Source organism: Lycorma delicatula, chromosome 4 (assembly GCF_047948215.1).
Source record: "Lycorma delicatula isolate Av1 chromosome 4, ASM4794821v1, whole genome shotgun sequence".
Classification (NCBI taxonomy): domain Eukaryota; kingdom Metazoa; phylum Arthropoda; class Insecta; order Hemiptera; family Fulgoridae; genus Lycorma; species Lycorma delicatula.
In genome coordinates, this window is record NC_134458.1 from 163,660,815 (window position 1) to 163,674,320 (window position 13,506).

Here is a 13,506-nt window from a genome sequence, read left to right on the forward strand (position 1 = left end):
AAATTAACACTAGCTTAATCCTGCTCACTACACCAATAAAACAGTTAAGCACACTGATTATAACAAGAAATAAAAGGAAAATATTAACTTCTGGAAAAAATGTCTGTATGTTTAGAAAAAGTTATTTTATTTTTGTATACTTTTTTCCAAATAACTTTAATTTTCATGAAAATCACTAAATCTGTAAAGAATATCTATGCATGCAATAACTATTCATTAAAACATAGTTAAACAACAAAAAGATGTGAAATATATTTTGTCATCAAGAAAATGAATCATTATATTTTTTCATTTATTTTTTAAATGATTAAACATAAATGATCTAATTAACATGAGATAAATGTTTTTTTTTTATATTTGTGTTTAATTTTAAACATTCATTCACTTGTTTACCATGTCGATGTAAAGATTGTAAAGGTGTATATTAACTTTTTAATCACAAATTAAATTGAACAATGTTTATATTCAATAAATTACTTTTACTATCGCTTTCTATTTTACTAGTAACTTACTTTTAATTCTGTCAGACAATTTTTGTTCACTTTAGCATTTTAAAAACTTTCGGGAGCTCTTACGTCAGGTCACAAAAGCACTCAATGTAAACATAAAACGGCCAATTGTATGATACAATAATAAAAAATATCGATCCTTACATGGAATTCAACAGGACCGGTCTGTAAAAGTACTGAAGGTCTGTCTAGATTAACAGTTAAAAGTTTAGTCAGGTAATTTTAAAGATGGATAAGGTTATTCTTTTAGTAACATTTTTCCTGTTCCTGGGTGGATTTATAATTTTTGAAGAAAAAGTAATCTTTGTCAGTGAATATATCTCAATTGATCAGTTGTTGATGAATAATGTATTGTACCCATCCCAATTAAAAGTGCCCTAATCTAATAAGGGATGAAAAAGTGATGGATGCCACAATCCCTTTTCTATTTTTACCTTTATGGAAGTAGATCAGACATTAGTAAACATATTTTGAAAATGACAAAATTCTACACACTCAGTAATCTTTAATGTGATTTGATAGGTTAGCCACCTTCAAACAGATCCAGACAATGTTTCCTACTCGGTGGCCAAACAATAAATATAAGAACTAAATTTCCTTTTCAATAAAGCCGGTCACACAATCCTTGAAACATACAATAATCTAAAATATGACCAGTTAAATTAGAAATACTATCTTTGATCTATTACGACAAAAACGTTAGAAGATTTGTAATATGCACTAGAACACCCAAAAATAATCGGGTCTTACGTAGTAGATGAACACAATTTTAAAAAGTTTTTTGTTAAAAATATATTTGAATGCTAGCACAAATTTACGTACCTCCAATACATTTGCAGTCTTCCAATGTAAATTTCAGGCTATTTACCCTGAACTAATCTTCATCACCAAATCAAGTTAAATTTCTGGTATTATGTACGTAATGCTGATACTGTTACTTGGATAGCCATATTAATATTAAATATTTCGTCATCATCGTCCCTATGCCGTTGTCTTTAAAAGTAAGAATCTAGAAACTCGCACTCACGTGTAGTCGATGAATTTGTTACGCCACATTCAGTCCTCTTCCAATGTTTTACTGGCGTCAAACTGACTCCAAAGATAGCGTTACGCGCGCCTGTCAGAGGGTTTGCAAGTTCTCTCTATGTCTATATAATGCTTCTCTGGAATTTATAATGCTTATAGGAATAAAATATGATACATATTTGAATAACATGAAAACACAAGTAAAATAGATCAATAATTTAAATTAAGCAAATATCAAAGATGAGACGAATAACCAATTTAATTCAACAGTACATAGACAATCGTAACAAAACGTATTTTTGAACTTGAATAGTAAGTCTATTGTATAAGACCCAAGCATTTTTGTCAACATTAATTGGAGTAAGACGATTTCCAGAATTAAAAATAAGTATTAAATAAACCATTAGATGAAAAGAGTCCGAAATACAAAGTAAACGACTGGAATCTAAAACAGCTGTGTTGATGTACATAAGAAGGCGCAATCTAGCGGCACATCTTATTGGTGTTATTTAAAAGAAATACATCAGCTAAAAACAGTAAACGCACTCACTCATTCATCATTCCGATCTGTTTATAACAAATACGTTGTATAGATCACGTTACGTCAAGAACCGGGTACAATTAATTATAAGATAAAAAATATATGTAATAAATACCATATTAATTATTTAAAATATAAAACGTGAAATAATATTACAATAGATTACGATATTAAATTAAAAAATAGCTATATAATAATCCACAATTCACAAAATGAAAATTATTGGAGCACATATTTATACACGGGTCAAACAGGATGCAGAAAATTAATTTTTGAAAATTTTTAATAGTATTATTTAAAAATTCATCGGTAGAGTAATATTGTTTCTAAAAAAAAATAATTTTTAATTATGTTTTATATAATTGGTGCGAAAATTTTTAATTGGTTCTAATTTTTTAAAAATTAACAACGGAAGTAAATACGGCGGCCCTTTCTCGTAAGCCGAAGTATTGCGTTGAACTATTCGAAAACATGTATGATTATGACTGGTTTTTTAGAGGTGGATATTGTTTTTTTTTGAGAATAAATGGCTATTTATTCTTTTTAGTAAAAACAATTCACATTCAAAAAAATAAACACGAAGATAAGTTAACATATTTAATTTTTTAATATCGTGTCTACAAGATAAATGCTTATCGGGATCAAACAATGATCTGACACCCATTTTTAAATTTTTAAACTGTTCTAAGGTTTTAGAGAGCCTCAAGAAATAAGAATATATTTTAGACGGGAATGTACGGTAGCATAATAAATATCTAATAACAATGACAATTCAAAACTTTTATTAAGATACTTCAAAGCGAAACAATACGGGTTATTTTGTTATAAAAGAAATCAATTTGATTATCTCATGATTATTTATCATCTAATAAAACACCAGGCATTTCTCTTTCTAGGCAATAGAAACAGTAAATTAGTGTAGACAAAAGACGTGTGTTTTTCATTTATTAAAAGCATTTTGTTTTATTTTCTTAATGTGTACGTTGCAATCTATTCCACTGGTGAACAATAAGCAAACCCTCTCCCCCACGGTCCAATGAGATGATATTACGACATGTAAATGAGATATAGTCTTGTACAGACTCAGGCCTACCATTCTTGAGACTTGTGGTTAATTGAACCCCAACCACCAAAGTACACCGTAATCGCTGTCTAATATTCAATTCCGTATAAAAGCAACTAACTTTGATTAGGATTTGAACCTTAGAACCTACAAATTCGAATATCATCTGTTAAACAACTGATTTGCGACGACGTGTTAACCAATAGACCAATTAACAATAGGTGGTCTAAAAAAAAAAAAACACATTTAAGTAACTTTAATTTTGTCTTTCAATGAGATGTTTTTACGTCGGTATTTGCTATGTAATGAAAGAGAACTGACTATCTTTTGGTTTTGAAGCGTCAATAGTATAGGTTTTACTGTTGAGTGGGCTTCGTGGAATTTATTGAATCACATTCATATAAACCGATACGAAACAGAAATGATATCATCACCTATAACGGTCTTAAAAAACAGATAAAATTATTATTTTTTTTAAATGAATTGGAACAGTTTAAATGAATTGGCAATTTTTGCCAGCGTGGAAAAAATGTTCATTATATTTAGATTTGATTCGATGCATTTTAATAAAAATAACATACATAATACATGGAGAGATCAATTAAGATAAATATATATCAGGACATTTGCTAAACTTATTTTTCATATATAATTACTGTAGTTTGTAATTAAAAAGCTTTTGTAGTTTTGAAATTACAAACAGTAAAAAGTAATTCAATTCTAGCCCTAAATAAACAATCCACCGGATTGGTCTAGTGGTGAACGCGTCTTCTCAAATCAGCTGATTTGGAAGTCCAGAATTCCAGCGTTTAAGTCCTAGCAAGGCAGTTACTTTTATACTGATTTGAAACTAGATCGTGGATACCGGTGTTCTTTAGCGGTTGGGTTTCAATTAACCACACATCTCGGGAATGGTCGGACTGAAACTCTACAAGCTACACTTCATTTATTCTCATACATGTCATCTTCATTCATCTTCTGAAGTAATACCTGGAGGCTAAACAGGAAAACGAGAGAGAGAGCTCTAAATAAGTAGAACAATTGATAAAAAAAAATATATTTCTTTTCACAGCATCGAATAGTAAATAATTCAGTCGTGGGATGAAGATCTTACGTTCATGACTTCATTTCAGTGTTTAGTTTTTTGTCACCGCACAATTTAATGACCGACAGTCTGAATCATATCTCGCTTCTCAGAACAGCAATTTGACTTTAATCTAACAAAAGAAAAAGAAAGTAAACGTGAATCGGTTATTCTCCATCGGAAATTGTAGTAAAAATTACATGATAGATGTTGTTTACGCTAACTTAACGGAACCATATGAAATTGTATTTGCATCAAAAAGGGCTACATAAAAAAAAAATCGGTATTTTAAAACAGTATAATATCGCCCCATTAAATAACAATCCGAAAATATGTGTAGATGGAAATTTAACGTGATCGATTACTTGAACGTTTTAAATTCATATTATATCAAATAATCGGTACAAAATAAAATAAGCCGGAGCACTCATCATTTTCCCAACTTTGCTCTTGATAGATTTTTATTTCAGATACTCCATACATTTTTTAAATATTAATAATTTAATTATGCAATATTTCGATTACAACTGCGAAAAAGATAAAAATGTTCATTAAAAAAATTGAATCCGATTTGATCATCTTGATCAAATGACGTCTTTGGATTAAAAATTATACAGTATTAAAAGTACAACTGAGAAAGAACAAAACTTCTTGGGTTTCATTTATCACTTTGACCGAACTATCTTTTAATCATCTCAAAATTATACTTTATGTTTAGTATAATTGTTTAAAAAATACACATTTAAAAAAAAAATTTCGGTTGAACCTTTTGCATTTTTTACTCCTTATATAACAATTTAAATAACAGCCACAACTTGAAAAACAGATAAAGCATCAGAAATTATTAAAAAAAATAAAAACTTTTTTAAAGCTATTAATTCTCGTCCTATGCGAGCCCCTTTTTATAAAACTTTCCTATGTCATCTACATAGTATTAGATGTAGCTGGATTTTCAATCTTGAAATTATGGTAAGAAAAATGTATATTTTAAATACGGGTCCCTTTCTGCCCCTCCGGTTTTTGGGCTTAAAAGTTTATTAATTTGAGTAATTATTTATTTACTTCAATAAGTCGATCCGACTTATTGTATTACTTTTAAAAGTATAATTAACTACTGAAAAGGTTGATGGTGGAAACACGTCAATTAGTCAACGAAGTGCTATGATGTCATTTTTTTCTGCTGTGGCTATACAAAGTAATTCAGGAGGAAACGAAAATAATTTGGAAACTGATTTTAGCCTTGAAATAAGAAAAAAAGTTCATGCAAACATATGTCCGAAAACGCTTAATTATCAAGTTACAGCTAGCGAAAAATTTCACCTGGATTTCAGTTCCCTCGGTAAAATGAGGTCATACTGAAATTTTTAAGGCGTTATATAAGGAGGTGAACTTGATGGTTTCTTATGTTTGTTGGCCTGGAAAATCGAATACAATAGATCCCAGAGCTTTATCTTCTGTAGTTTTCATGATATCCAACGAAAAATAGAAAGATTCGGTGACGAAAAACACGTTTTTTAGGTTTAAAGTACAAAAACTTTCTTAAATGACTAATAAATGCGTAAATTTTATTACCAAAACCTGTAGAAAATTTAGTTTCTACAATTCTAAAATGTAGTTCTGAAAAAAACTTATTTTTTTCAGAACTACAACATTACACGTACACACACACACAAACTTACACGATAACAAATTCTTTAAACCCCATGCAGTAACGCTCGGCTAATGGCGTAATTTTTTTTTCATTCACTACATTAGTCATCACTTAACCAGATGAAAGTCCCCAACGCCTGTTCTTCAATCTGATGGAGGAAGATGGAGAGGGGGATAGCGTCACATGACTAAAATACTGCCATTCTATTGGTTCGTGGACGGGATGAGGTGACCTTGATCTTTGTAACTTCAAGGGGTCATAGGTCAATTTGTCCTAGTATCGATATTTCCATCCTATTTCAGCTTGACTGTATCAATTATGATTACGGCACGTGACACATACAGTGATATTAAAGCGGAAACAGCTTTTTATTTCAAAACTGAGGGATACTAGGAGCTAAAAACACGTGAGGATCTACAGTTATAAAATTACTACTTTGAAGTTCTTGAAGATTTTATCCGTCATGTTGGATCCGCTCCATTGAATTAATCTTTCTTTTTAAATAGGAAGATGGACATGATATGATTTGAATGTAAAAATTTACGAAACAAACGATGGCGCAAACCGTTTCTCGATAAATGCCTTTGTTTTTGTGTTATCAATTAGATTTGCAAAAAAAACGAAAACAATTCGATAGTAACAAAACGCTCCGTAGTAACTTTTTTATTTCGTATTACCTTCAGAGCTACATCTCATAATAAACTTCAAACATTTTATGTTGGAATTAATGGCCCAAACAATAATAATAATCTGTCTTGCCAACGCTGGGCAGATTGCGGATGGGGAGTGCCCACCCTTCCTCGGTTGTGGAGCCGGGTTGAGGGTGGGCTGCTGTGAGCTTAGCTCTGCCAAAGTCTTGCGCTGCTCAGCGTGAGTCAGTCACTTCGACCCTTGGTAGGGATTATCCTACGGGTAAGGGTTTCGGAGCCCTTAGTGCTACGTGCGAGCTCTGGAATGTCGGTATCGTGGGTCAGGTAGTACCTGACTCTCTGGCCCGTGTTAAATTTGTGAGAGGCGGCTGACTGGAAGAACCCAGGCAGGATCCGGGGCACGCCTAACCGTCTCTCCTCCCGCACCTTACGACATATTGACTGACGATACTATAGGTTTATGAAAGCATCTACATCTACATCTTCCGTGGTAAAGGGTCCACGTAAAAACACTCGTCCAGGAGAACCTTATTTTTGGAAGCAAAGAGAAATAAGAGCGTCAAGTTCAGTTAGACAGAAAAGACCATCCGAATTAAGTTTTCACCTAAGCACTTTGGATAAATTCAAAAGTATCTGGTAATAAAGAAGAAAGAATTGAATTTTTTGAAACTTAGTTCTATCGTGATTGTTGGTGGGATCGTGGAAACTTCAGAAGGACATATAAAAGAAACTAGAAAGATTGCTACGGGGTTGTTTATGGAGACCGACAATGACCTAGTCATAACGACTATTGAAAGCTACGAAGATAGGACTCATCAAAGTTGAGGTTGTACTGATGAAGAAAGATGAAGAAAGAAGCGGATGTCCATACCTAAAAGATTGTTACACAACCGAGGAATGAATATTAAACCAGTCAAAAAGCGACGGAAAACGAAACTAAAATGAAAAAGACTGAAGGTAAACTACGGATAGAAAAAAATTCCCACTCAGGGACCTGCGAAACCAGACGTAAAGATTTTGGAAAAGGAAGATTTTCGAAAAACCAATAATGTAGCCTTCAATAGCATGGATGCCTTTCGAAACGAGGAGAGCCTTTCGGCCGCCTCACAGGCTCTAGCGAGGAGTGAAACGAGTCTCAACTCTAATGCACTGCTCACCGCACCATTGGAGTCGTCATCTGATACCGGCAGCAGGAGATCCACCGTGATTTACTGCGGAGAATTAGGGATATCGATCTCCAAGGTCTCTGTCACCCTAGAGTTCAACATCGAGGCCTTCAGGAAGATGGAACAAAGAAGAAAGAAAGAAAGGATCTAAGGGTAAAACTAGGCAATAAAATTGCAGGGAAAGCTGTTCATATTTATTTATATTTTAATTTGTGCTTGATATATATTAATTATGTGAACTGATTTTGATAGTTTTTTTGACAGCATTTTGATATAAATGAATAACTCTTTTAAGTATTTTGAAGTGGTCTTAATGTGTTAGTTTTAAATGTTTTTAAGTGGCACTCTTATCATCTTGTGTTTCTTTGGTGTTTTCAAAACCTTTAACAAGTCTATTTATTTTTTTTTTTTTGTCAGAGGGGAGGAAACCTTTTATAGGCACCATGTGGTCTCACACCCCATAGTAGTGTGGGACTCTCCCTTGCGGGCCTACTTACTAAAATCCCTCCTCACCTACAACATGGGATGCCGGGCCCACCTTACGCTATTATCACAGCACCCCATGTGTTTTGTCTCCATCCGCGCCTCCTTGATGCCCCCACGCCACAAACTTGCCAGGATCCTGCGTTATTTTTTTAGCTTTTTTTTAATTGTTTATTTTTTAATTTATTTTTTTTAACCTTCGATCTCTTGGGGCCGGGAACATGCCCCAAAGGAGACTTAAAGGTAGTTATTCACCTCTGGACATCTTCTGCGAACTTGGTGCGAATGATCTTAACCAGCATCGTGGATACCGCGTATCGCGATCGTTCGGTCTAAAGCATAATCCTAATGATGTTCTTTGGGGTAAGCACGCTGAATTCTTCCCTGTATGCTGCCGTATGCTGCAGGAACGGATCGCACATGAACACCGTGTGTTTTGTATCATCTTCCCCGCAGTAATCGCAATCCGCGGAGGGTCTCAGCGTCCGCGCCAACATGCATGCCATGAAACATCCGTAACCGGTAAGGAAATGCGTCAAATCATACCTTAGTTCTCCGTGTTTTCGACACATCCATCTCTGGAGGTCCGGAATCAGTCTGTAGATCCATCTGCCTTTCGTCGACTGATCAAGTCTTTTTATTAGATGGTCTGTTTTGACAAGACTACGGTTATTATCAGCGAAAAAAATATTTTATTTTTTTTTTATGTGAAAAGGGGCTACTACACAGTAGTCGATGCCCCTAAAACCTCAAAAAAAAAAAAACAAAATAACAACCTTCACAATAATAAACGTAAGTAATAATAATAAACAATAACTAATAATTTGCAACACTATTATAAATTAAACATCTGGTTCAATTGATATTATTTACTTTAATTATCAAAATATTTAGTTTTAAAATTTAGTTAATGACTGAAAACTTCTTTTTGAGAAATTCAAGGGACCGGTAAAATATTCCATCGTAAACGGGCAGCGATGAATTCAGGTTCCGCTCTCAATATTTTACTATAAAAAATTTCTTAAACTTAAAACAATCAATCCGCTGTTTTTATAGAAATTTAATTTATTTTTTTTTATTTTTAAGCGCCTGAAAACTAAAGAGTACAGATGATGCACTATCATAAATTAAAATATACCGAATATATAAACAGAGTAAACTCGAATACAGTTCATTAAATAAAAATACTGATAACCTCCTGTTACTGCGAGAATTGTCGTTTATAAATTTTTTTTTTTGTGTTTTCATAATAATATTCGACACTATAAAGTCACTTTTAAAACCTTTTTCTTCAAAAAACTTTTTTCTCAAGCGTTTGCCAACATTTTTCGATCAATAACATTTCCATTAAGTAAAATACGCTAATTTTCATAAACGTATAGGAAAAAATCCTTTTTTCATTTTACTATATTAGTTATGACAAAATAATAATTTAAATGGATTCCAAACGAAATGAATTATGCCGTTAATAAAACTGACGTCGAAAGAAAAAATTTTCATTATTATAAATCTTTAAAATATTTCAATAAATATTTTAAACGATGGCCAATATTAACACATTATTAAAGAATTACGAAACGGATTCTTTTGCACGCATCGCTGAGAAGAATTAAAAGTTTTTTTTTGTTCATTGTCAAGGATTAAGTCGACAATAATCCCACGGTATATAAACTAAAAATTAATTTAAAGTGAAAAGATCGCAAAACGGTCTGATGAAAATTTTGTCGGTAGATCAATTTGATACGTTGAAACAACGAGAACAATAACGAAATATATAAGTTGTTATTTTATGCATCGATACTCGTTTAAAACGTTATCTGGAAAGAAGTTTTTAGTTGTAGAAAATATACCGATAAAAAGAATACAAATATATTTTTATAGATGAATTCAAATCCTTGTAAGTAGGCAACACGTTATCATTTGTATTGAAAATATTATCCGGAAAAGTAGTGTTCTCGACCTACTGTAAAAAAAATATTAAAATGGGACCAAAAATTTCCCTTCGCAATCGTCTAGGCTCGGTACCCGATTGATATAATTATCAGTAAACTATCCTCGTAAAAATTTGTTCCCTTTACGAATGAACATTTGTTAAAGGGATCCGGACCTGGTATTAAACATTTTTAAAGTTAATGACAAGAGGATTTTAAAATAAATTTGTATAAAAAAACTGGACGCGTTTGAACACTCTCAATGCTCTTCATTTAATTTTACAGAATGATTAAAGAACAATTTTTATTTTATCAACTCTTCTAGTTTTTAATTTATATTCTTATATCAATAATACACTGTAATTTACATCGAATTATGTGCAGCCGTTTTTTTTAGTAAATGTTCTTTACAACCTAAAAATACGTATTTTTTGAAAATTGAAAAAAAAAGAAAATTGATTTATTTTAAGTATATTCCACTACTGTAGTCGTATAAGTTTTAATATTCTAGTTTTCTTCTGGATAACTTTCTTTCCTTCTTGCAAACACTTTCATGAACCGATATCGTTATTTCGGAATTTCTGATCTTTTGCGTATTTATTCACTGCATAGTCGTTACCATAAATGATCGAGACTTTAGCCTTAATCTCTAAAGTAAATTTCGGATACATTATGTAACCCTAATTAAAATATTTGTTATTCGCTATCGTAAACTTCGGGTTTAAGTGTTTGACACCCACAAAAACTTTATCGGATGTTGTAGTCATTCGCTGATATCAAATTACATTTTTAGGTTTTACATGCACTTTTCTATAAAAGAATTCATTCGGTCGGAGCGATTTAGAAACTGGATTTATATTGGAATTGTACCGAAAGGTATGCTATTTTTGCTTTTATGTGTCCTATTTTTATCTTGTAAAGTTTTTTTTTTGAACTTTCATCAGATGGCGGGAGAAAAGGACACAACCCGTTCGAAAAATGAGAGTGACATTTGAAATACAAAATTTTTGAAAACTACTATATTATAGTACATTATACTATAATATATAGTATACTACTATATACTATATTATATATACTATATTACTACTACAGTAAATATTATACTACTATATTTTTGAATACGGATTTGAATACTAGATTGTGGATACCGGTGTTCTTTGATGATTGGGTTTAGATTAACCACACATCTCAGGAATGGTCGACCTGAGACTGTTCAAGACTACACTTCATTTACATTCATATATAATCATCCTCTTAAGTAATATCTTACGGTGGTTCCGGAGATTAAATAGAAAAAAGAGAGATCAAATTACAATCTACATGATTTTAAATATAAAAAAACCTGAAAATTTATGAAAAGAAAAAATTATATATTTTTTCAACACACCCAGAAATATTTCTAAATAAAATTTAAATGAGTCAATTACCCTCATTCTGGAAGTCCCATAAAAATTGGTGCAGTACAATTGGCCTCCCACAGATTTGTCCCGATTAACCGGTAGTGATATACAATTTTATAACTCTACAAATAAAAGATTAGCAGAACGATAATTCCCCAAATGGGTAGCATTCCCACCCAATTTATGTGAACGATAATCTCCATAAAATTGTTTCAACAATAAACAATCGGCGCCTGAAACCGGCGCCGATCAATGCCCGTCGTCGTCGGCGGCTTCGGTGGTCTCCGATTCGGAGGCCGGAAGCTACGCCGGCGACGACGTTCTCCGCAAACTTGATGCCGTTCGCATAATGGAGAAGAAGAGAAAAAAAGGATGGCCGAAAGGCAAACCCAGACAATAATTTAATTAAAAATTAGCGAGTCGATTGTACAATGGAACATCAATGGATGTTTTTCAAACATCCATGAGCTCCAACGCTTGGTACATGATGTAGACCCGATTTGTATATGTCTGCAAGAAACGCATTTCCGCCGAAATGAAAATTTTAAATTAATAGGATTCGATATATTTCGGCGAGATCAACCGCCAAATGTAAGAGTTAGAGGTGGAGTAGCTATATTAACATCGACTAGAGCTACCACCGAAGCGGTTGTTCTAAACACTAACCTACAAGCGGTCGCCGTTAGAATGAAGCGTCTGCTTCAGGTCACTCTGCAGCATATACTAGCCGAATTTTGATTGGAATAAGGATGACATAGCAAGACTAATTTCCGAGCTTCCCCCACCTGTTTTACTGGTGGGTGACTTTAACGCTCATAATTCTCTTTGGGGATCGGATCGAGTAGATCCCCGTGGAAGAGAACTGGAAGGGTTCCTGATGAATTCAGAACTTATTATTTTAAACGACGGATCAGGAACCTTTTTCAATGCCAGAGACGGATCGACGTCCTGTATAGATCTTGCACTTATAAGCGGATCGATAGCACCGAGGTACAGCTTCCATGTCATAGACGATCTGCATGGAAGCGATCATTTCCCGGTGCAAATTGTAACTGATGTTACAAGAAAAACATATCCCATCTCTAAAAGATGGTTATTTGATAAGGCAGATTGGACGAGCTTCACAGCTAGAACGATACTCCCAGAAACAACTGGAGTTATCGGAGACAATGTCGACGCCATAACAAATGCAATAATTGAGTCGGCATCGAGATATATTTCCAAAACATCTGGGAAACTTACCAAGAAACCCGTTCCATGGTGGAACGATGAAATAAGTGAAGCTATAAAAAGAAAGAAAAGGGCGTATAACGCTTTTAAGAAGCATCCTAGTATAGAAAATCTTGTAGCCTTTAAGAAATACAAGGCGTATGCAAAACGTCTTATGATAGACTCGAAAAAACGATCCTGGCAGCAATACGTGTCATCCATCGACAAAACTACTACTGCATCAGATGTTTGGAGGAAAGTGAAGACGATTTGTGGGCGTATTGATTTTGCTCCCATAACTAGCCTTCAAGATGAAGATGAAATAAAAGACACTCCATATGAAATTGCAGAGCTGTTATCCAATCACTTCGAAAAGGCCAGCAGAACGGCCAACTACGAGGAAGGTTTTCGAACCAAAAAAGAAGAACTCGAAGGTCTACTAAATTTTAGAACTGAGTATAATTACTCATATAATGTACCATTTAAAATGGAAGAATTCGCGAAAGCGTTGGAAAAAGCAGGTAACACAGCTGCTGGTCCGAATGAAATCCATTATAATATGATCAGGCAGCTGAATACCACTGCAAAACGCAGATTATTAGAACTTTATAATAAAGTATGGCGGGATGGAACGTACCTGCAGCAGTGGAAAAAAGCTCATGTTGTTCCGGTACCAAAGAAAAATAAAAATGTAACAGACCCCAATAGCTATCGTCCTATTTCTTTGACGTGTGCTATGGGAAAAATACTGGAAAAAATGATTAATAATCGACTCGTCTGGGTTTTGGAA

General features: G+C 33.3%; 1 long non-coding RNA gene across 1 annotated transcript in view; it reads right to left on the reverse strand.

Moving 5' to 3' along the window:
* Nucleotides 1-1,612, reverse strand: part of LOC142324046 (uncharacterized) — a 90,180-nt gene extending 88,568 nt beyond the window's left edge. Inside the window, exon 1 of the long non-coding RNA XR_012756201.1 lies at nucleotides 1,332-1,612. This is a non-coding gene — a long non-coding RNA (uncharacterized LOC142324046). The remainder of the gene's footprint in view (nucleotides 1-1,331) is intronic.
* Between the last annotated feature and the right edge of the window lie 11,894 nt (nucleotides 1,613-13,506).